General features: G+C 40.0%; 1 protein-coding gene across 2 annotated transcripts in view; it reads right to left on the bottom strand.

The window, feature by feature from the left end:
* Nucleotides 1-26,188, bottom strand: part of DRG1 (developmentally regulated GTP binding protein 1) — a 172,840-nt gene that overhangs the window by 105,443 nt on the left and 41,209 nt on the right. The gene's annotated exons all lie outside the window — the stretch shown is intronic.

Genomic DNA, 26,188 nt, shown 5'->3' with positions numbered 1-26,188 from the left:
ATGTTGCTTTTGTCTTGTGCAAAACATGTAGAATATGCTCTTTAATTTAGTAAATATTTTTTTTAAAGGTAGAGATGCTTTGTTAGGGTAGCTACAATAATTCTTAATCAAAATTTCTGAAATTCTTATAATTTTTTTCCCATATCTATTGGAAGTTGTTTACCAACCATTATTTTTGTTCAAAGTGTGATTTTTTTTTCCTTCTCTTCCCAACCTCTATTGCAAAAAAAGAAAGTAGGTTTCTGCTAATGATTCAGCAGACATCTAATATTTTCTATGCCTTTTGAGCTGTGTAACTTAATATTTGGATACTTGATAATTTGTTTTATTATGTAATTGATAAAATGGTGATGTGTATTAATGTTAGTTCAACCATATATTTATACTGTCTGGGAATGTGTGGTTATAGTTCTGTGGGAGAAATAATTTGTCAGTGTTCACCAGCTTGTAAAAACCTAGTGCGAGAGCTTAAACATCTAAATAAATAATGAACTGCATTTATCAAAAAAAAAAACAAAAAACTTATGGTAGAGGGCTCAACCCATCAAACCACCAGTCCCCCACGTCTGTGGTCATGTTAGCAACCATGGAGGTGGGGTAGGCGAATACCCCTGCATTCTCCACAGGCTCCTCAAGGGGGCACTACATCTTTTTTTTTTCCTTGTTTTTCTTTTTTTTTTTTTTTTTTTAACTTTCCCTTCTTTTTTAAATCAACTGTACGAAAAAAAAAGTTAAAAAGAAAACAAACATACAATAAAAGAACATTTCAAAGAGACCATAACAAGGGAGCAAGAAAAAGACAACCAACCTAAGATAACTGCTTAACTTCCAACATGTTCCCACTCCACCCCAAGAAAGTTACATAATATAGCAACATTTCTGTGAACTTGTTCCTACTATATCCATCAGAAATTAACAGACCATAGTCATTTCTGGGCATCCCCAGAACGTTAAATAGCTTATCTGTTCTTCTTGGATTATTGTTCCCCCTTCCTTAATTGCTCTCTACTGCTAGTTCCCCTACATTCTACATTATAAACCATTTGTTTTACATTTTTCAAAGTTCACATTAGTGGTAGCATATAATATTTCTCTTTTTGTGCCTGGCTTATTTCGCTCAGCATTATGTCTTCAAGGTTCATCCATGTTGTCATATGTTTCACGAGATCGTTCCTTCTTACTGCCGAGTAGTATTCCATCGTGTGTATATACCACATTTTATTTATCCACTCATCTGTTGAAGGACATTTGGGTTGTTTCCATCTCTTGGCAATTGTGAATAATGCTGCTATGAACATTGGCGTGCAGATATCTGTTCGTGTCACTGCTTTCCGATCTTCCGGGTATATACCGAGAAGTGCAATCGCTGGATCGAATGGTAACTCTATATCTAGTTTCCTAAGGAACTGCCAGACTGACTTCCAGAGTGGCTGAACCATTATACGGTCCCACCAACAATGAATAAGAGTTCCAATTTCTCCACATCCCCTCCAGCATTTGTAGTTTCCTGTTTGTTTAATGGCAGCCATTCTAACCGGTGTTAGATGGTATCTCATTGTGGTCTTAATTTGCATCTCTCTAATAGCTAGTGAAGCTGAACATTTTTTCATGTGTTTCTTGGCCATTTGTATTTCCTCTTCAGAGAACTGTCTTTTCATATCTTTTGCCCATTTTATAATTGGGCTGTCTGTACTATTGTCATTGAGTTGTAGGATTTCTTTGTATATGCAAGATATCAGTCTTTTGTCAGATACATGGTTTCCAAAAATTTTTTCCCATTGAGTTGGCTGCCTCTTTACCTTTTTGAGAAATTCCTTTGAGGTGCAGAAACTTCTAAGCTTGAGGAGTTCCCATTTATCTATTTTCTCTTTTGTTGCTTGTGCTTTGGGTGTAAAGTCTAGGAAGTGGCCACCTAATACAAGGTCTTGAAGATGTTTTCCTACATTATCTTCTAGGAGTTTTATGGTACTTTCTTTTATATTGAGATCTTTGGTCCATTTTGAGTTAATTTTTGTGTAGAGGGTGAGGTAGGGGTCCTCTTTCATTCTTTTGGATATGGATATCCAACTCTCCCAGCCCCATTTGTTGAAAAGACCATTATGGCTCAGTTCAGTGACTTTGGGGGCCTTATCAAAGATCAGTTGGCCATAGATCTGAGGGTCTATCTCTGAATTCTCAATTCGATTCCATTGATCTATATGTCTATCTTTGTGCCAGTACCATGCTGTTTTGGCAACTGTGGCTTTATAATAAGCTTCAAAGTCAGGGAGTGTAAGTCCTCCCACTTCGTTTTTCTTTTTTAGAGTGTCTTTAGCAATTCGAGGCATCTTCCCTTTCCAAATAAATTTGATAACTAGCTTTTCCAAGTCTGCAAAGTAGGTTGTTGGAATTTTGATTGGGATTGCATTGAATCTGTAGATGAGTTTGGGTAGAATTGACATCTTAATGACATTTAGCCTTCCTGTCCATGAACATGGAATATTTTTCCATCTTTTAAGGTCCCCTTCTATTTCTTTTAGTAGAGTTATGTAGTTTTCTTTGTATAGGTCTTTTACATCTTTGGTTAAGTTTATTCCTAGGTACTTGATTTTTTTAGTTACTATTGAAAATGGTATCTTATTCTTGAGTGTCTCTTCAGTTTGTTCATTTCTAGCATATAGAAACATTACTGACTTATGTGCATTAATCTTGTATCCCGCTACATTGCTAAATTTGTTTATTAGCTCTAGTAGGTGTATCGTTGATTTCTCAGGGTTTTCTAGATATAAGATCATATCATCTGCAAACAATGACAGTTTTACTTCTTCTTTTCCAATTTGGATGCCTTTTATTTCTTTGTCTTGCCGGATTGCCCTGGCTAGCACTTCCAGCACAATGTTGAATAACAGTGGTGACAGCGGGCATCCTTGTCTTGTTCCTGATCTTAGACAGAAGGCTTTCAGTCTCTCACCATTGAGTACTATGCTGGCTGTGGGTTTTTCATATATGCTCTTTATCATGTTGAGGAAGTTTCCTTCAATTCCTACCTTTTGAAGTGTTTTTATCAAAAAGGGATGTTGGATTTTGTCAAATGCTTTTTCAGCATCTATTGAGATGATCAATTGATTTTTCCCTTTCGAGTTTTTAATGTGTTGTAATACATTGATTGTTTTTCTTATGTTGAACCATCCTTGCATGCCTGGAATGAACCCCACTTGGTCATGGTGTATGATTTTTTTAATGTGTCTTTGGATTCGATTTGCAAGTATTTTGTTGAGGATTTTTGCATCTATATTCATTAGGGAGATTGGCCGGTAGTTTTCCTTTTTTGTAGCATCTTTGCCTGGTTTTGGTATTAGATTGATGTTAGCTTCATAAAATGAGTTAGGTAGTGTTCCATTTTTTTCAATGTTTTGAAAGAGTTTGAGTAAGATTGGTGTCAGTTCTTTCTGGAAAGTTTGGTAGAATTCCCCTGTGAAGCCATCTGGCCCTGGGCATTTATTTGTGGGAAGATTTTTGATGACTGATTGGATCTCTTTGTTTGTGATGGGTTGGTTGAGGTCTTCTATTTCTTCTCTGGTCAGTCTAGGTTGTTCATATGTTTCCAGGAAATTGTCCATTTCCTCTACATTATCCAGTTTGTTGCCATACAGTTGTTCATAGTATCCTCTTATAATTTTTTTAATTTCTTCAGGATCTGCAGTTATGTCACCTTTTTCATTCATTATTTTGTTTATATGGGTCTTCACTCTTTTTGATTTTGTCAGTCTAGCTAGGGGCTTGTCAATCTTGTTGATCTTCTCAAAGAACCAACTTTTGGTGATATTTATCCTCTCTATTGTTTTTTTGTTCTCTATGTCATTTATTTCTGCTTTAATCCTTGTTATTTCTTTTCTTGTACTTGGTTTAGGATTGGTTTGCTGTTCATTTTCTAGCTTCTTCAGTTGATCCATTAGTTCTTTGATTTTGGCTCTTTCTTCCTTTTTAATATATGCGTTTAGTGCTATAAATTTCCCCCTCAGCACTGCTTTTGCTGCATCCCATAGGTTTTGGTATGTTGTGTTCTCATTTCATTCGTCTCTATATATTTAGCAATTTCTCTTGCTATTTCTTCTTTAACCCACTGATTGTTTAGGAGTGTGTTGTTTAACCTCCAGGTATTTGTGAATTTTCTAAGTCTCTGATGGTTATTGACTTCTAATTGTATTCCATTGTGGTCAGAGAATGTGTTTTGAATAATTTCAATCTTTTTAAATTTATTGAGGCTTGTTTTATGTCCCAGCATATGATCTATTCTGGAGAAAGTTCCATGAGCACTAGAAAAGTATGTGTATCTGGTGATTTGGGATGTAATGTCCTGTATATGTCTGTTAAATCTAATTCATTTATCAGATTGTTTAGGTTTTCAATTTCCTTATTGGTCTTCTGTCTGGTTGATCTATCTATAGGAGAGAGTGATGTGTTGAAGTCTCCCACAATTATTGTGGAAACATCAATTGCTTCCTTTAGTTTTGCCAGTGTTTCTCTCATGTATTTTGTGGCACCTTGATTGGGTGCATAGACATTTACGATTGTTATTTCTTCTTGCTGAATTGCCCCTTTTATTAGTATGTAGTGGCCTTCTTTGTCTCTCAAAACATCCCTGCATTTGAAGTCTATTTTATCTGAGATTAATATTGCTACACCTGCTTTCTTTTGGCTGTAGCTTGCATGAAATATTTTTTTCCATCCTTTCACTTTCAGTTTCTTTGTGTCCCTGTGTCTAAGATGAGTCTCTTGTATGCAACATATTGACGGTTCATTTTTTTTGATCCATTCTGCGAATCTATATCTTTTAATTGGGGAGTTTAATCCATTTACATTCAACGTTAAAACCGTGAAGGCATTTCTTGAATCGGCCATCTTATCCTTTGGTTTATGTTTGCCATATTTTTCCCTCTCTCTATTAATATCCTTTATTGTACCCATACCGAATCTCTTTAGTACTGAACTTTTCTCCAAGTCTCTCTGTCCTGTCTTTGTTTCTCTGTCTGTAGGGCTCCCTTTAGTATCTCCAGTAGGGCAGGTCTCTTGTTAGCAAATTCTCTCAGCATTTGTTTGTCTGTGAAAAATTTAAGCTCTCCCTCAAATTTGAAGGAGAGCTTTGCTGGATAAAGTATTCTTGGCTGGAAATTTTTCTCACTCAGAATTTTAAATATATCGTGCCACTGCCTTCTTGCCTCCATGGTGGCTGCTGAGTAGTCACTACTTAGTCTTATGCTGTTTCCTTTGTATGTGGTGAATTGCTTTTCTCTTGCTGCTTTCAGAACTTGCTCCTTCTCTTCTGTGTTTGACAGTGTGATCAGTATATGTCTCGGAGTGGGTTTATTTGGATTTATTCTATTTGGAGTTCGCTGAGCATTTATGATTTGTGTATTTATGTTGTTTTGAAGATTTGGGAAGTTTTCCCCAACAATTTCTTTGAATACTCTTCCTAGACCTTTACCCTTTTCTTCCCCTTCTGGGACACCAATGAGTCTTATATTTGGACGTTTCATATTATCTATCATATCCCTGAGGTCCATTTCGATTTTTTCAATTTTTTCCCCATTCTTTCTTTTATGCTTTCATTTTCCATTCTGTCATCTTCCAGGTCACTGATTCGTTGTTCAACTTCCTCTAGTCTTGTACTATGAGTGTCCAGAATCTTTTTAATTTGGTCAACAGTTTCTTTAATTTCCATAAGATCATCCATTTTTTTATTTAGTCTTGCAATGTCTTCTTTATGCTCTTCTAGAGTCTTCTTGATTTCCTTCATATCCCGTACTATGGTCTCATTGTTCATCTTTAGTTCTTTGAGTAGCTGCTCTAGGTGCTGTGTCTCTTCTGGTCTTTTGATTTGGGTGCTTGGGCTTGGGTTATCCATATCGTCTGGTTTTTTCATATGCTTTATAATTTTCTGTTGTTTTTGGCCTCGTGGCATTTGCTGAACTTGATAGGGTTCTTTTAGGGTTTGTAGACCTACTGAAGTCCTTATCTCTAATTTATCAGATCTACAGCTTCGTGGAGTACACTTTCTCTAACTAACCAGCAGGTGGCGTCCACGAGCCACCTGTTCTCCACAAGCCAGTTCTCCCCTGCTTAGCCTTTTTGGTGAGTGGGGGAGTGAGTCTTGTGGGGCCCAATTGGTGTACCAAGCTTGCGTGTGTAGTTGGTGTTGCCTGCCCTGTATGTGGGGCGTGTTTCTGGGCAGTCGGGGAGGGGGGGTGGCCCTAACAATCAAATCTCCCTGATGATCCTAGAGTTTTAAAGCTGCTGCAATAGTCTAATCCTTCAGTTCAGTCCTGCCACAGTTTGTCTCTGCCACTGACCCACAAGTCTTTGGTATTGGCGTATGGCTCCTGAGACTTGCAAGTGGGCCCCTCTTCCAGGCTGTGCACCCCGGGTCCTCTGTTGAGGGATGACTGTGCTATGTCACAGGTGAGTGCCATCCCCCCAGGGCAGTTCTGGGCTGCTGGGCTGTGTAGGGAGGCTCCCAGTCTGCTGAACTGATGGCTGAATGGGGCTTTGTTAATTCACACTGCTCCACCTTCCCAGCTCTGGGACAATCAGCTGAGGTTGCAGGGAAGGCTAATGTCCACGCCCAGTTTTGTGGTGTGTGCCTGTTATTTGAAGCCCTTCCGTCACACTGGGTTGTCTGGGGCAGCTCTGGGCTATGGGGCTGGCGATGGGCAGGAGTGTTTCCTGTCCACCAGGATGGTGGCTATGAGCGGACACCCCCCTTTTCTTGGGAAGTTGTGGTGTTTAGTGAATTTTCTCAGCCACTGGATTATTGCCTTTTGTCTCAGAGCTCTCTTAGTTCTGCTCTTGACTTGACGTGCCCAAATTGCAATTCTTTGAAGCTTTCTGTATTGGGCTTAGATTTCACTGATCTCAGCAGTTCGACATTTTCATGAGTGTTGTATGAAGTATGCCCAAGGACAGATTGCTCTGTGGTGTCCAGTCCACGCAGTTCCTGGCTTTTTACCTACTTTCCTGGAGGAGTAACTAAAACTTACAGCTCACCAGTCTGCCATCTTGCCCCGCCTCCCCACCTATGTTTTCTTATATGAATTTTATAGTATTAGCTCTTATATTTAGGTTGTTGATCCATTTTGAATTAATTTTTTTATATGGTGAGAGGTAGGGGTCCACATTCATTCTTTTATGTGTGGATTTCCAGTTATTCTAGCACTATTTGTTGAAGAGACTACTCTTTCCCCATTGAATGGACTTGGCACCCTTGTTAAATGAAAATCAACTGCCAAAGATGTGTGCATTTAAGTCTTCTCTCTCAATTCTATTCCACTGGGTCTATATGTCTATCCTTATGTCAGTACCATGCTGTTTTAATTATGTAGTTTGTAGTAAATATTGAAATCAGGAAGTGTGAGTCCTCCAACTTTTTATCCTATAACTTTGATAAATTCATTTATTAGGTATAGTAGCTTTCTTGTGGATTCTTCAGGATTCTCTCTATATGGAAGGATCATGTCATCTGTGAATGGGATAATCTGACTTCTTCCTTTCCAATTTGGATGCCCTTTATTTCTTTCCCTTGCCTGACTGCTGTGGCTAGAACTTCCAGTATAATGTTGAATAACAGTGGTGACAGCAGGCATCCTTGTCTTGTTCCTGATCTTAGAGGGAAAGCTTTCAGTCTTTCATCACTGAGTATAAGATTTGCTGTGGGTGTTTCACAAATGCCCTTTATCAAGTTGAGAATGTTTCCTTCTATTACTTCTATTTCGGAGTGTTTTTATCATGAAAGGACGTTGCGTTTTGTCAAATGCTTTTTCTGCTTTAAATGAAATGACCATATGGTTATTTTTCCTTCATTCTATTAATATGGTATATTACATTTATTTTCTTATGTTGAACCATACTTGCATTCCTGGAATAAATCCCACTTCATCATGGTGCATTACAAGTATGTTGTGTATGCTCAATGGTGTCCCACAGTCTCTCAGGCTGTCTTGATTTTTCTTCATTAATTTTTCCTTCTGCTCCTCACTTTTGATTTCAATTGTCTTGTCTTCAAGTTCACTGATTTCTTCTTTTGCCTGTTCAAATATGGTGTTGAATCTGTCTAATGAATTTTTCATTTCAATTACTGTACTTTGCAACTCCAAATTTTCTGTTTTGTTCCTTTTTATAATTTTCATCTCTTTATTTTGTCCAGACCACATTTCCCTAATTTTCTTTAGTTCTTTGTATTTTTCCTTTAGCTCATTGAACATAAAACTGTTGAATTAAAGTCTTTGACTAACAATTCCAAAATATGAGTTTTCTTGCAAATTTTTTTGTTTTCCTGTGAATGGGCCATACTTTCCTGTTTATGTGTTTTGTAATTTTTTTTGTTGCGAACTGGACTTTCTGAATTCCTGCCATTTCAATAGGTGGAGGGAATGTTTTCGGTGGCTTCCTACTGGACCATCTTCCCACAATCTCCATTAGAATATTTTTTAATGCTTTCAATTATATATGAAAATAAGAGGCACCTGAGAACCCAAAATACACTACAAAGGCTTTGCCATGGTCCCTGCAGCTTTCACATTCATCAGACCCTTATTTTAATAAATATGTCTCTCAATGGCAGTGACATAAGCCCCTCTTTCCTACTGGGCAGCTTAATGATAGATGCCATTGATTCTCTCTTACTTTCAGGAATTGGAATCTGGTATTTCAAACTCATTTTAAACGTTTATACACATAAGAATTTCATTTAAAAATGTTCATCTCAAATTCCCCTTCAAAGCTCTCACTTCGTTCTTTCCCAGGGAAGCTAGACTTGGCCGTGGCTCTGGGGGCTTGAATGGATGGCGGGGGAATGTGGTCTCCCCCTTCACCACTTCCCCTACTCATTCCTCTTTGCCGGCAGGTCTGGGGACAGGGATGGGGAGGTAGAGGTCTTCCTACCTGACATCTTTGGGGAGTGACCGTCTCTGTTGATAACTGCTACTCTTTAAGATTAACTGGGTGTTGTCTTCCTCTGTGTGGCAGCATCCAAAAACTGTTTCTCTAATGCAGAACCCTTCTGAATCTCAGATTCCGTATCGTAAAATGGAAATAATACAAACTACCTTATGTGGGTAATGGTGAAAACAGAATAAGGTAATAAATGTGGAAATACTGTCAACTATAAAACATTATATAAATTTTAACTGTTATTATTATTCCCTTGAGGAGGCTACTATTTGAAATGATTACTGGGTACCTCCTCTTGGAGATCAAATAGGTATTTCACCTAACAGGTCCAAAACAGAACTGGTGACTTTCCCCTCAGACCTGCTCTTATCCCAGTCTTCCCCATCTCAATAAAGGGCAACACCTTTCTTCCAGTGACACAGGTGGAAACTTTGGAGGTAGCCTTGGTGCTCTCCTCCTGTCACATATAACATCTAACCCATCAGCAGCTACACCTTCAAACCATATCTGGAAGTCTATCACTTCTTCCCATTTCTATCCCCTCCAAGCCACTGTCACCTCTCTCCTGCAACAATCCTTCAACTGGTCTCCTTCTCTTCCCTGATCCACCCTGGGATTAGTCTCCACACCACAGCCTTTGGCCTTTTCAAAGTTAAGGTGGTTCATGTTACTTTTGGCTCCATCACATTACTTCCAGCTTTTCCATCTCACTCAGAATGAAATCCAAGATGTACAAGGACCCAAAAGATCTAGCCCCTGGTTACCTCTCTCACCCAGCTCCAGCCACAGTGATCTCACTGTTCCTTCCACAAATCAAGAATGCTTTTGCCTCAAGGTCCTTTGCATTCTCTAATCCCTCTGCCTGGAATTCTTTCTCCAGATAGCCACAGGACTTGCTTCCTCACCATCTTCAGGTCTCTGTTCAAGTATCACCTCAATAGAGAAGTTTTCCCTGAACACCAAATTTAAACCAACACACTTCTGCCCTATCCCTCTTCCCTGTTCTCTTTTATTTCTTAGCACTTGGACACATATTTATTTCTTTATGGTCTGCCTTCCCCTATTAGAATGCCAGCTTCACAAAAGTAGGACTTTGCCCATGGCTGTATCCCCAGTACCGAACATAGAAATGAATTCCTCACAAATGTTTCTTTATAATGATTGTCTCATAGTTACACCTGTCCAAGCCCATTGGTAACTTTCATGCCCTGAGGTTCTTCTGAATTCAGTTGCCTTCCTCATATGCTGGGGAAAGTCACATGCTTACCTCTATGTCCTGAAGGGCACAGAAGCCTATTTTCCATGTTCAACTTCAAATGTAATTACCCTGGCACTTGGGGTTTGGAGTTGGAGAAAAGAGATATGAATTGAGCCCTTAGCGTCTGACGTCTTTTACCCTCTTCCTGATGCCTGCAGCTAGCTGGAGTTAGGAGAGTTAAACACTGCCACGACCACTTACTGGGAAGTTGGGCTGTAGAAGAGACAAGTAAGTATAAACAACTGAGAAATGTGATCCAGGAGGTGGGTAGGTGTTGAGGGAATTTGCTGTATGTACAGAAGGTGGAGAAGGAGGCCTGGGCAGAACCTCCACACTCAGTTCCACAGAGTTATTACAGATCTTAGGATTTGGGGGACAGGTCATATATGCAACACAGAACTGTGAACCCTGGGGAAATTCCTGTCTACGTTCATCACCATCCTCACCTCAATTTCACAGAAACCCAAAATAAAATTCTGTAGCCTCTCTGCCTGTCTGGTGACTATATTCAACCCTACATGCTTTGTATTAAGAGGAGAAGGCATCACCATCTCCATTCCCAACATAGGATCTGGCCCCCACGTAACAGCCAGTATGTGCTCAAGCGGTCATGATACTCATGGTCTTCCAGTACTGCAGGCCAGGGGGCAGCAGCTCCCATCCCTGCCCTCCTGACTTTGGCTGGCAGTGAGCTGTCTGCCCTGCCCCTTACACACAAGGCTGCATTTCCCAGAACTGTTTTCAACTAGCTGCTCTCTTTCTCCTCAAACCTGCCCAGACTGGATAGGGTATTCCACAACAATGTTCTCTTTTCCCTGGCAGAACTTGGCTCTAGCACCAGTCCTCTGCCACCAGGTACACCTGCATGCAAATGCACAAGGGTTGCCAGCAGGGGGAGCCAGACTATTTCAGGTTCCTCAGCTGTACAAAAGGGCCAGGGATAAAAGCTACTTTTCAAGAGGGATAGTATTCTCCTCATTTAAGATAAGCAGAACCAAATGCATTGATAAAACAGTTGATTCTGAGGCTAAGGTGAGTCGAAAGTCAAATAGAGCTCATCCATTAATTCATCAGCATTATTAAGCACCTACTTGATTCTGATCCTTGAGAGAGTAGCACAATGTAAGTGAGTTATTTGGCTGGGGATCCTTTCATGTGTTATTCACGAGGGCAGGGACTGTGCCTGTTTCACCTCTGAATGCCCAGACACACTGCCTGGAATGTAGCCAGGACTTTATAAAAGTTTGTTGAATGAACATTATATACTTGTAACTTTTTAAAAAGATCCACACATAAGATATAATGCTTTTTAGGTTATTACTCATGGTTTTAAAAAATACATTTGCTGCAGTCACCAAGATGGCAGAGCGAGCTGCTCCAGTGCTCTGTCCCCCCATGGAAGCTTTGAACAATAAATAAGAACTGGCAGAAACATCTTTTTCAGTGCTCTAGAGAAGAGTAAAAAGGTTACAGTAACAGGGCAAGCACCAAAACAAGAAAAAGGCAATGTAAAATGGTAGGAAACACACCAAAAGCCTGAGTAACAACAATAAAAGTAGGTAAGTTGGACTTTATCTAAATTAAAAACTTTTGTGCATCAAATGACATTACCAAGAAAGTAAAAAGGCAAACAGAACAGGAAAAAAATTTTGGAAACCATGGATCTGATAAAAGTTTAAAATCCAGAAAACATAAAGAACTCATACAACTCAACCACAAAAAGACAGACAATTCAACTTAAAAAAATGGGCAAAGGGACAAATACCAGATCGGGATGGCAGAGTGGGAGCTTCAGGGCTCTGTCCGTTATAGAAGCTTAGAAAAATCAGCAAAAACTGGCAGAAACAGCTTTCTCAAAGCTCCAGAATACAATTAAAGAACTGTAGCAACAGGGTGAGTGCTGAATCAAGAAAAAAGCCATCTCAAAACTGGTAGGATCTTGTGGTGCCCTGGCTGGCTCCTCCCATGACCCTCAACAGCTTGGCATGGAGCCAGCCTGTGCTCCAAGTGCAGACCCCTGGTCCCAGTTCCAGAGGGAGCAGAGTCATCCTCATGCACATACTGAGAGCATGTATGTTTGATCCAATCTGCCTTGTGGTGGCCTGAAGGACTCACTGTCCCAGAACTTATCCTGCAAGTAGTAGGCAGCTCACAGAGCTCTCCTATAGAACATGGTGGGAGAGCAGTCAAGTGGGCACCTGGAACAAAGGATTCCTGGCTCTAGGACATAGAGTACAGTACCTGGGACTGTGAAAAAACTGTTTTCTAGGGAAAAGGGGACATTTGGAACCACGTAAATGGTGAAATACCAAAGGCCAAATGCACATGCCCAATATAAGATTAATGTGCAGAAAGGACTAGGGAGACCACTATGCTTAGACCTCAAACTATTCCCTAAATTCATTGTATGGATAAGCTCTGAAGAAGAGCACTTACACAGTCAATCTGAAAAGACTGGCAAAGGTGTTTTCTCCTCCCCTCCTCTTTATTTTCCTTTTTTTTTTAATTAGCTCCTGGCATTCAAGAAAAGCTCTGTCATAACACTAGCTGGATACAAGCCTAAGGAACCGACACCTCAGAGTCTAATTTCCAGCAATAACACACTAAAATATCAAACTGTTCAGGTTTTAACAACAGATTGCAAAACATACAAAGAAATAGGAAGTGAAGACTTAGGCAAAGGAGAAGATTAAAGCATCAGAAACCAGCAATGAGGAGGATCAGACTTGGGAATGTCCAGACAAAAACTTTTTTAAAATGGTCTCAAATATGCTTAGAGAGTGAAAGAAAATTTTGGACTAAGAACTAAAGTAGGTCAGGAGAACACAAAGAGAATATCAACAGAGAGGAAGAACTTACGAAAAGGAACCAAACAGAGCTGAAGACCACAGCAAGAGAAATTTAAAATTCCCTAGAGGGGTTCAACAGTATAGTAGAGCTGACAGAAGAATCAGTGAACTTAAGACAATCGAAATCATCCTGTATGAGGAGGAGAAAGAAGAATAAAGAAAGGTGAACAAAGCCTGAGGAACCTATGGGACACCAGCAATATAAACCTTGTGGGAGTCCCAAAAGGAGAAGAAAGGGACAGAAAGAATATTCACAGAAAAATGACTGAAAACTTCCCAAATTTACAAAAGACATGAATATGCACATCCAAGATGCGATGCTCAATGAATTCCAAACAGAATAAACCCAAATAGACCCACATTATGACATATAGTCAAACAGCCAAATGCCAAAGATAAAAAGAGAATTCTGAGAGCTGCAAGAGAGAAACACATGTCATGTACAAGGGAGCCTCAATAAGATTAAGTGCCATTTTCTCAAGAAGGAACAGGATGACATATTTAAAGTGCTGGAAACCCCTAATTTCCAACCAACAATTCTGTATCCAGCAAAAGTTTCAAAAATGAGGGAGAGATTAAGAATTCCCAGATAAACAAAAGCTGAGGGACTCTGTCACACTAGATCGGCCTACAAGAAATGCTAAAGGGAGTTCTGCAGGTTGAAAGGAAAGGACACTAGAAAATCAACTTAAGCCACATGAAGAAATAAAGATCTCTGGTAAAGATAATGATATGAGTAATATAAATAGAAGCACTATTTTATTTTTTTATTGTATCTCCACTTTTCACTTCCTACAGGATTTAAAAGGCAAATGCATAAAATGTAATGGTAAATCAATGGTTTTGGACTCATAAGGTATAAATATGTAATCTGTGACAAGAACTACATAAAGCTGGGGCAGAAGGGTATAGTTTATGTACGCTATTGAAGTTAAGCTGGTCTCAAGGCAAACAAAATTGTTACAGACTTAGGATGTTAAATTTAAGCCCCATGGTAATCACAAAGAAAGTATCAGAGAATATGCAAACTCACAGAGACAGAAAGTAGAGTACAGGTTATTGGTGAGTGTGTGTGTGTGTGTGTGTGTGTGTGTGTGTGTGTGTGTGTGTGTGTAAAGGCAATGGGGGTTTAATGCAAAATGAGCGTAGGGTTTCTGTTTGGGGTGAAGGAAAGTTTGATGCTGATGAGGGTACTGCAACATTGTGAATGTGATTAGTCCCACTGAATGGTATGCTTGGGAGGTGCTGGGATGGGAAGATCTATGTTGTGCATGTTTCCACAATTAAAATAAAAAGATAAACTAAAGAGGTAATGACTATTAAATGCAATACATAATACTAGATGTGGTCTAAGAATGGAGGGGAAAAGGTTCAAAAGGACATTATTGGGACCTAAGAAATAATAGAAATATAAATCATAAGCTTTATATCAATGATAAATTTCTTGAACTTGTTAACTGCACTTACCGTGATTACATAAGTGAACATCCTTGTTCGTAGGAAATGTACATAAAGTATTATGTGTCCAAGGATTATGACGTGTGCAACCTGCTCTCAAATGTTCAGAAAATAGGTAGCTGACAGATGAATAGACAGAATGACATGGGAAAAGTAGCATAAGGTTAAAATAGTGAATCTGGGCATTTGGGGGTGCTGAGGGTATATGGAGTTTCTGTATGGGGTTTGTTAATATTATTGCAACTCTCCGGTAAGTTTAAAATTATTTCAAAATAAGGTTAAAAAATAGGATGTACCAATAAGAACATGTTGAAAGGAGAGCCATGGGTATCTAGGGATAAGTGTGAGAGTAGGGGCTCAAACTCTGTCATATAAAGAATAGTTGAACAAAGGTTGTTTACTCTGAGGAAAAAGGTTGTGAGATATAATTTTTAAAAATATCTGAACATGAGGAGGCAGAATGCTGTAGCCTTTCTGGAGGTCAGTGTGGTGGTTCCACAAGAAGCTAAGTATGGGGGGCCATAAGGCCCTGCAACCTCATTATGGGGTATGTACTTGGAAGATCCCAGAGCAGAGACATGAAAGGACATTTGCACACTGGTATTTATAGAGGCAGTATTCATGATTGCAAATCATGAACCTCCTCATGGGTGGAGGTGGCTTAAGGGTACATCAACTGAGGAACAGAATGGTGATCCGTGGTGTATGCATACAATGGAATATTGAGCAACTATTAGAAGGAGTGAAGCTGTGAGACATGTAATGAGATGAATGCTGTAGACAGCATTTTGAGTGAAGTATGCCAGAAACAAAGGCAAACACTAGAATGCCTCACCAGTATGGACTAACTACAATGTGTAAACTCAGAGTTGAATCTTAGAGCACTGCCTAACAGGGAAACGATTATTGTAATGGTCCCTAGATTGTAAGCTCTTAACAGCAGTCAAATCTATTTCTGAATTGTAATGGCTATCCCCAAACTCTGAGATGCTGATCCCTTTGTGTATAACCTGACTGGTCTCTGCAACATTGAGTATCTGCGTGACATCTGAAACTCAGAGCTAAAGCTCGGCAGATATGAATGTCAGTATTAACGCATGCAGCAACTGTTAAAAAAAAAAAAAAAAAAAAAAAAGCTGGAAAAGAGCCCAGACTTCAATTAGAGATATGAATGAAGCAGATCTGATTAAGACTAGGGCAAATCGGGCCAAAAGGTAAAGGTTGAAACTGATTGTGTGTTAAAACTTCAGCTTCCATGTGAGACCAAGGGAAGAGATGTTTATTTGATGCAGGATCTGTATTTTCTAACCAGTATAACTTCAAACACCACAGTTACACGGAACTTTGAATAGGAAGTGAGATATGGTAGGTTTGTATAGGTTAGAGTGAAATAGCAACACATCCCAAAGTAATTTGGGTGGAGACTAAAATTATATATGCAGGGCCCCCCTGAGGAGCTGGAGGAAAATGAGGAAGTGTTGGTCTTCCTCACCTGGATTGTTGCTGATGTTCTCATAAACATTGAGGACTGATGGCTTGGTATGCCGAGCCCTCTATCTAGGAGTCTGCCCTTATGAAGCTCGTTACTGCAAAGGAGAGGCTAAACCTGCTTTTAATTGTACCTAAGAGTCTCCCACTTGAGTGCCTCTTTGTTCCTTGGATGTGGCCCTATCTCTCTAGCTAAGCCACCTCGGCAGGTGAACTCACTGCCCTCCCCTCTACATGGGACCTGACTCTCAGGGGTGGCAATCTACCTGGCAACACAGGATATGACTCCTGGGGATGAGTCTGAACCGGCATTGTGGGATTGAGAATACCTTCTTGACCAAAAGGGGGATGTGAGATGAAACAAAGTGTGACTTCACTGCTGAGAGATTTCAAATGTAGTCGAGAGGTCACTCTGGCAGACATTCTTACGCACTATATAAATAACCCTCTTTAGGTTTTAATGTATTGGAATAGCTAGAAGTAAATACATGAAACTATCAAACACCAACCCAGTAGCCTTGATTCTTGAAGATGATTGTATAACAATATAGATTACAAGGGGTGACAGTGAGATTGTGAAAACCTTGTGGATCGCACTCCCTGTATCCAGTGTATGGATGGATGAGTAGAAAAATGTGGACAAAAACTGAATGAAAAATAGGGTGGGATGGGTGGATGATTTGGGTATTCTTTTTTACTTTTATTTTTTATTCTTACTCTGATTCTTTCTGGGGTAAGGATAATGTTCAAAAATAGATTGGGGTGATGAATGCATAACTATATGATGGTACTGTGAACAGCTGATTGTACACCATGGATCATTCTATGGTATGTGAATATATCTCAATAAAACTGAATTTAATTTAAAAAATATCTGAACAACTCCATGTGTTGAATAAATAAAATAATCGACTTCCAAAAAAGAAAATATGGGCAAAAGACTTTTCTCCAAAAAATAGACTTTTCTCCAAAGAAGATATAGAAATGACCAGTAAGCATACAAAAAGATGCTTAATACCCATTAGCCATTAGGGAAATGAAAATCAAAACCAACCACAATGAGATGCCACTTCAAACCCACTAGAACGGCTCTTATTTAAAAAAAACAGAAAACAACTATTGGCGAGGATGTGGAGAAACTGGAACCCTCATACATTACCAGTACTTATGTAAAATGGTGCAGCTACTGTGGAAAAGTTTAGCTGTTTCCCAAAAAGTTAAACACAGAATTACCATATAACCCAGAAATTCCACTTCTAAGTATATACCCAAAAGAAGTGAAAACAGTTGTTCAATCAAAAATTTGTACATGAATATTCACAGCAGTATTATTCGCAAGAGACCCAAAGTAGAAACAACCTAAATGTTAATCAACTGATGAATAAACAAATTATGGTATATCCATGCAGTGGAATATTACCAGCCTAAAAAGGAATGAAGTTCTGACACATGCTACAATATGAATGAATCTTGACAACATTAAGCTAAGCAAAAGTCATCAGACACAAAAGACCACATATTGCATGATTCCACATATATGAAATATCCAGAATAGGCAAATGCATACAGACAGAAGACAAATTAGTGGTTTCTAAGGGCTAGAGGAGGGGGAACCGGGAGTGACTGCTTAATGGGTATGGGGTTTCCTTTTGGGGTGATGAAAAAGTTCTGGAACTACGTGGTGGTGATTGATGCATAACATTGCGAGTGTACTTAATGCCTTTAAATTATACACCTTAAAATGGTTAAGAATTAAATTTTGTTATGTGTGTTATACCACAATAAAAAATATGAGCAAATGATTTGAATAGACATTTCTCCAAAGAAGATTTGCAAATGGCCAATAAACAAATGAAAAGATATTCAACATCATTAGTCATTAGGGAAATGCAAATCCAAGCCACAATGAGAAAAATAAAACACACAAAAAACAAAAATACCCACAATAAGATACCACTTCATGCTCACTAGGATTGGCCATAATTTAAAAAATTGACAATAAAAGCACTGACAAAGATATGGAGAAACTGGAACCCTCATACCTTGCTGGTGAGAATGTAAAATGGTGCAGCTACTGTGGAGAATAGTTTAGCAGTTCCTCAAAATGTTAAACACAGAGTTTCCATACAACCCAGCAATTCCACTCCTAGGTATATGTGTTAGTTTCCCACCTGCAAAAACACTGTTTTGGTTTGCCAAAGCTGTCAAAATGCAATATACCAGAAAATAGGTTGGCTTTTAACAATAGGGATTTATTAAATTACAAGTTATAATTCTAAGGCAATGAAAATGTCCAAATTAAGGCATCAACAAGAAGATACCTTCTCTGAAGAAAGGCTGCTGGCTTCCGGGGTTCCTCTGTCACAAAGGCACTTGGCAAAGTATGCTGGTCCTTTTCTCCTGGGTTCTGGTTTCAATGGCTCACTCTCCCAGCTTCTGTGGGTCCTTCTTGCTTCTCCGGGCATTCCTCTCTCTGCTCTTTCTCCAAATGTCTCTGCCTTTTATCCTCTCATAAAGGTCTCCTGTAAAGGATTAAGATCCACCTTGAATGGGGGTCACATCTCAATTGAAACAACCTAATCAAAAGGTCCCACCCACAGTAAGTCTGCACCCACAAGAATGGATTTAAAGAACATGTCTTTTCTGGGGTACATAACAGCTCCAAACCAGCTAACCAAACAATGGGTGGGCTTAACAAGAGGAATCACAGATTCAGAGGCTAAAAGGCTTGCTTCCTCCTAGGGTATCTTCTGGCTGGCCAGCAATCTCTGGGGTTCCTTGGCTTTTCTATCACATGGCAATGCACACAGTGGCGTCTTCTTTTTCTTCTGGGCTCCACTGACTTTCAGCTTCTGACTGCTCCCCATGGCTTTCTCTCTATGGCATTATCTATAAGGCCTTCAGTAACAGTATTAAGACCCATCTTGATTCAGTTGGGCCATACCTTAACTGAAGTAACCTCATCAAAAGGTCATATTTACAATGGATTCACACCCACAGGAATGGATTACAATTAAGAAAAGATTTTTGTGGGGTACATAACTCTAAGCCACCACAGTCCACAGCTCTGGATTCCAAAAAGACAGGTTCTTCCTACATGCAAAATACAAGTATCCCATCACATACCAAAAGTCTTCAGTCACTTTTTAGAACAATGCTAAGTCCAAAGTCTTATCAAAATCATTTATGGGTGTGGTCTATCCTGGAGCAAAATTCCTCTGTCTGTAGACCTATAAAATCTGGGGAAAAAATTATCTGCTTCCAATACACAATGGTGGGACAGGCATAAGATAAACATTCCTATTCCAGGTGGAAGAAATCAGAAGGAGTACAGGGTCATGAGTCCTGAATAAATCTGAAACCCAGAAGGGCAAATTCCATTAGATTTCAATAGGTCTGAAAGTCATCTGTGGATCAGTGTTTTGTCCTCTGGGCTTGCTGGAGTGGCAGTCTCACCTTTCCAAGTGCTTGTGCTGCAGCCATGCTCTCCCCAAACACTGGAGTGTCGGCCCCACCTTCTCTGAGGATTGTTACGGTGGCCAGGATCTCCATGAATGCCACAGTACATGCCCCACCATCTCCACAAATTGAAGTGGGAGCCATGCTCTCCACAAATGCTGGAGCACAAGCCCACCATCTCTGAACACTGGGGTGTCAGAACTGCCTGAACAGGGTGCAAGTCAACTCCTTCCAAGCACTGGGGTGGGTCTGTCCTTTCCACATATGTGGGTAGGCCCATTTTCTTGGCCCAAGGAGATCTCTGCAGACCAGACCTTTGCTTCCATGGTTTTAACCTTAGAGTCCTTCTTTCTTCAATTCATCCTTTCTCGGCCCCTTTCAGATCAACCTGGACATGGTTCTGTTCACACAGATTTCACAAAAACCTTGTCAGCTCTGTGTGCAGTTCAAGTGAGTCTAAACCATCAGACAAAGAGGCTTCCACACATCCTTCCTAGATAACTGCATTTACAATCCTGACTTCCTCTGAGATGACTGATTGGATCCATGGTCAGCCACACTCTCTTTAGCAAAGGGTTGTTCCATTAAACCCTCACATGGAACCCTGTTCTCTGGGGAGTCAGTTACCAAAAGTTCAGGGAAGTCTCTGATAGAGCTGCTTCTGGCCCTAGTCTCAGAGCACACTATCTGGACAGACTTAGAATTTTCAAAATCATCAATTATTGATTCCTTTGTGCTTAAGAATTTAATTCTCAGCTTATCAGTTTCCTCTCACATGTTCTCTAAGCTGCTAGGAAAAGCCAGGGTACACCTTCTATACTTAGCATGGACACCTCAGCTAAATATCCAAGTCCATAGCTTTCAAGTTCTGCTGTCCATCCAACAACAGAACAATTTTGTCAAGTTCTCCTGCCACTTTATAACAAGGATCACCTTTCTTCCAATTTCCAATAAAACATTCATCATTTACTTCTAAAGCATCAACAAAAGTAACTTTAACATCCATATTTCTATCAACATTCTGTTTGTGCCAAATTATGTGTTCTCTATTACAATACAAACTTTCTCTATAGCTCTCACTCAATTTTGATCCCTCACAATTCTTCCAGCTTCTACCCATTACCCAATTCCAAAGCCATTTCCACATTTTTAGATATCTGTAATAACAGCATCCCACTTCTGGTAACAAAAACTGTATTAGTATCCCAGCTGCTAAAACAACTGTTAGCTTAACAACAGGAATGTATTGGTTCACAGTTTCAGAGGTTAGAAGAACTGCTTCCTCCTGGAATCGGTATTTTCTGTCTAGTTAGCAATCTTTAGGGTTCCTTGGCTTTTCTGTCACGTGGCAATGTACACGGTAGCATCTTTTCTTTTCTCTTCTGGATTCCACTGACTTCCAGCTTCTGACTGCTCCCTATGGCTTCCTTTACTTTGGCCTTCTCTGTAAGGCTTCTAGTAATAGGATTAGACACATCCTTTTTCAGTTGTGCCACACCTTAACTGAAGAAATCTCATCAAAAGGTCCTATTTAAAATGGATTCACACCCACAGCAATGGATTAACACCAAGAACATGTTTTTCTGGGATACGGGGCTGGTTTGGAGCTGTTATGGACCCCAGAAGGCTATGTTCTTTTATTCCAATCTTGTGGGGTGGGACCTTTTATTAGATTATTTCCATGGAGATGTGATCCCGCCCAATCAGGGTCGATCTTAATTAGATCACTGGAGTTCTTAAGAGAACTGAGAGCCCACACAGACCCAGACGCTTGGAGACTCTGGGAGATACAGACAGAAGGACATTTAGAGATGCTAAGCTAAGAGATCAAGCCCAGAATTTGCCCTGGAGAAGCTAAGAGAGGACTCCCAGATACTTAAGAGAGAAACACCCCATGAGAACCAAGCAGAAAGCCATCTGGCATATCTAGCTGAAGCCTGCATAGGAGTACCTTCCAGGACAGCCTCTTGGCTCTATCTGAAATTTCTTAGACACTGAAACCTAATTTTGTTGCCTTTCTTTCCCCCCTTTGGTCAAAAAGGCAGTAACAACTCCTCAATTTCAGGGTCAGGCTCATTCCTGGAATCCATGTCCCATATCACCTTGGGGGGAGGGGTCCTGTCCCACATTGGGGGGAGAGTGACAAATTTATTTACAGGGTTGGGCTTAGAGAAAGTCCACATTTGAGCAACAAAACAGGTTCTCTGAAGTTGACTCACAGGCATATTTATAGGTGGGCTTAGCCTCCCCTTTACAACCATAAGTTTTACAAGAGCAAGCCTCAAGATTGAGGGCTTGACTTATAAAGTGGGGGGTTCCTAAGTTCACATAGTGTATGTTCTGTCCATGATAATCCATCACTATCTCACATTATCATCATTTAGTTGTACAATCCTCATCATTCTCCAGTTTAAACAATTCTCATGACCCAAAACACTCCACAGCTTTTTTCAACCCTTAATTATTTGTCCCTAGTATTTGTGTGATATTATGAAGGTATTCCTAGTAATTATGGTGCCTAGTATGCAATAGGTAGATTTTTCCCATACACCATTCTGTTGTCAACTCTCTGTATCAGTGTCATACTTTAGAAGTATATCATGCAAGCACCCATCTATATTTGTAGCACTGATCTGTGGGATATATGCCTTTAAACAATCTCTATCAATCCTATTCACCTTCAATACAGCTCTGATACTTTTAATCCCATTAACAATCATCACCCCATCCATTCCCATACCTTTGAATTCACCTTAATTAACATATCTGAACACATTAGATTATCATTCCCCCTTCATTAGCCTCTGTCTATCACTAGGTCCCTAGTATTCTACATTACAAGGCACTGATTTTACATTGTTCAGGGAGTTCATAGTAGTGGTAACATACAATAGCTCTCCTTTTGTGTCTGACTTACTTCACTCAGCATTTTATCTTCAAGGTTCATTCAAGTTGCCACATGCTTCAGGACCTTATTCCTTCTTACTGCTGCATAGTACTCCATCTATTCCATCGAACGTGTATACCACATTTTGTTTATCCACTCATCTGCTGACGAACACATGGATTGTTTCCATCTCTTGACAACTGTGAACGATGCTGCTATAAATATTAGTGTAAAAATGTCTATTCATGTCACTGCTTTCAGATCTTCTGGGTATACCAAGAAGTGGAATTGCCAGATCATAGGGTAATTTGAGATCTAGTTTTCTGAGAAACTGCCAAACTGTCTTCCACGGTTTCTGTACCATTATACATTCCAACCAGCAATGAGTAAGAGTTCCAATTTCCCCATATCCTCTCCAGTATTTATTGTTTCCTTTTTGTTTAATGGCAGCCATACTTACTGGTGTGAGATGGTGTGCCAGTTTGGATGAATTATGTCCCCCCAAACGCCATTATCTTTGATGCAATCTTGTGGGGGCAGACGTATAAGTGCTGATTAGACTGGAATTCTTTGGATAATTTCCCTGGAGGTGTTACCCTGCCCATTCAGGGTGGGTGTTAATTGGATAACTGGAGCCATATAAAGGAGTTCACAGATAGAAGGACCCCAGAGCAGCTTAGAGTGACATTTTGGAGAGCAACTTACAGAGACATTTTGAAGATGGCCATTGAAGGCAGTTTTCCTGACGCTTTGGAGGTACTAGCCCAGAGTTTGCCTGGAGAAGCTGACACAGAGACATTTTGGAGAATGCCACTTTGAAACACAACCTGGGAGCAAGCAGATGCCAGCCACATGCCTTCTGAACCAACAGAGGTTTTCCAGATGCCATTGGCTTTCCTTCAGTGAACGTATACTTGTATTGATTCCTTCATTTGGACATTATCATGGCCTTCAGACTGTAACCCTGTAACCAAATAAATCCTCTTTATAAGAGTCAGTCCATTTCTGGTGTTTTGCATAATGGCAGCATTAGCAAACCAGAATAGATGGTATCTCATTGTGGTCTTGACTTGCATCTCCCTAATAGCTAGTGAAGATGAACATTTTTTTCATGTGTTTTTTAGCCATTTGTATTTCCTCTTCAGAAAAAATACCTTTTCATATCTTGTGCCCATTTTATAATTGAGCTGTCTGTACTACTGTTGTTGAGTTGTAGGACTTCTTTACATATGTAGGGCATCAGTCTCTTATCAAATAAATGGTTTTCAAATATTTTCTCCCATTGAGTTGGCTGCCTCCTCGCCTTTTGACAAAGTATTCTGAGACACACAAGCTTCTGATTTTGAGGCTTTCCCATTTATCTATTTTTTTCTTTTCTTGCTTGTGCTTTGGGTGTAAGGTCTAAGAAGCTACCTCCTATTACTAGCTCTTGAAGATGTTTTCCTATATTATTGTCTGAGTTTTATTGTGTCTCTTATATTGAGGTCTTTGATATACTTTGAGTTAATTTTTGCATAGGGTGTGAGGTAGGGGTCCTCTTTCATTCTTTTGGATATGGATGTCCAGTTCTCCCAGCCCCAGTTGTTGAAGAGACAGTTCTGTCCCAGTTCAGTGGATTTGGGGGCCTTATCAAAAACCAATAAACCATAGATCTGGGGGTCTATTTCCGAACTCTCAATTCAATTCCATTGATCAATATGTCCATCTTTGTGTCAATACCATGCTGTTTCCATCACTGTGAGCTTCAAAGTCAGGAAGTGTAAGTCCTCCCACTTAATTCTTTTTGGGGGATGTTTTTGGCAATTCGAGGCCCCTTTCCCTTCCAAATAAATTTGATCACTAGCTTTTCCAAGTCTGCAAAGCAGGTTGTTGGAATTTTGATTGGAATTGCACTGAATCTGTAGTTCAGTTTGGGTAGAATTGACATCTTAATGACATTTAGCCTCCCTATCCATGAGTACAGAATATCTTTCCACCTATTTAGGCCCTTTTTTATTTATTTTAGTAAAGTTTTATAATTTTCTGTGTAGCAGTCTACTACATCCTTGGTTAAGATTACTCCTAGGTACTTGATTTTTTTAGTTGTTATTGTGAATTGAATTTTTTTTTGACTGCCTCTTCATTTAGATCATTATTAGTGCATAGGAACATTACTGACTTATGTACATTAATCTTGTATCCCACCACTCTGCTGAATTTGTTTATTAGCTCAAATAGCTTTGCCATCGATTTCTCAGGATTTCACAAATATAAGATCATATCATCTGCAAATAATGACAGTTTTACTTCTTCCTTTCCAATTTGGACACATTTTATTTCTTCATCTTGGTGAATTGCTCTGGCTAGAACTTCTAGCACAATGTTGAATAATAGAGGTGACAGTGGGCATGCTTGTCTCATTCCCAATTATAGGGGGAAGGCTTTCAGCCTCTCACCATTGAATACTATGCTGGCTGTGGGTTTTTCATATGTGCCGTTTACCACACAGAGGAAGTTTCCTTCAATTCCTACTTTCTGATGTGTTTCTATCAAAAAGGGATGTTGAATCATCGACGGGCAGGCAAGATGGCGGCATAGAGAGGAGTGGAAGCTAAGCAGTCCCCCTGGAACAACTACAAAAAACCAGAAACAACTAGTAAATAATCCAGAATAACTGCGGGGGGACAAACGAGACCATCCACTCATCATACACCAACCTGAATTGGGAGGAATGCCCAAGAACACAGCATAAAATCTGTAAGTAAAACCTGTGGAACCAAGTCGTGAGACCCCCTCCCCCATAGCCCGAGCTGCGGAGCCTCGTGGTGCCAGAGAGAAGCTCTCTCCCAGCAAGCAAATACAGCTCAGCTGAGCTCCAACTGGGGTTTTAAGTAGCGAGTGTGAACTGCTCACTACAGGTACGCAGCCCCAAAAAACAGACAGAGGCTTTGGGTGACGACTGACCTGGGAGAGCCGGAGGGTCGCCTTGACTGGGTCTGAAGGGGACTATCTGTTTCTTTTTCGGCTCAGTGGAGAAAGCCCCAGTCATTTTAAGTTTCCAGGGCTGTGACTCTGGGAAGGGCAGAGACACCACAAGCAGAGAGGGAGACCATTGAAATGCTAATGACCTCCACCTGGGGGCTCTGTCTTCTCTAGGAGGAAAGGGGTGGGGCCCTTTCCATTCAGAACCAGACCCCAGAGCCTGGGGGAACACAGCCATACCTCCTCACACCAGTCAAGAATTATAGGCTAACAGGCGTCACCTGCTGGGCAGAAAAGCACAGTGACCCGAGGCATCAAAGGGTGGAGCAATTTTCTAAGACACACCCTCAGGGAAACCAGATACTGAATATTTCTTCCCTCTGTTCTGGTCTGGGAAAACCTGATTTGGATAAACAAGGAAACCATGACTAGACAACAGAAAATTACAACCTACACTAAGAAAAACAAAGTTATGGCCCAGTCAAAGGAACAAACGTACACTTCAACTGAGATACAGGAATTTAAACAACTAATGCTAAATCAATTCAAAAAGTTTAGAGAAGATATTGCAAAAGAGATAGAGGCTGTAAAGGAAGCACTGGACCTGTATACGGCAGAAATCAAAAGTTCAAAAAACCTACTGGTAGAATCTATGGAAATGAAAGGCACAACACAAGAGATGAAAGACACAATGGAAACATACAACAACAGATCTCAAGAGGCAGAAGAACACACTCAGGAACTGGAGAACAAAACACCTGAAAGCCTACACACAAAGGAGCAGATGGAGAAAAGAATGAAAAAATATGAGCAACGTCTCCGGGAACTCAAAGATGAAACAAAGTACAATAATGTACGTATCATTGGTGTCCCAGAAGGAGAAGAGAGGGGAAAGGGGGCAGA

The sequence above is a fragment of the Choloepus didactylus genome, chromosome 23 (assembly GCF_015220235.1).
Source record: "Choloepus didactylus isolate mChoDid1 chromosome 23, mChoDid1.pri, whole genome shotgun sequence".
Taxonomy (NCBI): Eukaryota; Metazoa; Chordata; class Mammalia; order Pilosa; family Megalonychidae; genus Choloepus; species Choloepus didactylus.
This window is presented reverse-complemented; position numbering and strand designations above follow the sequence as displayed.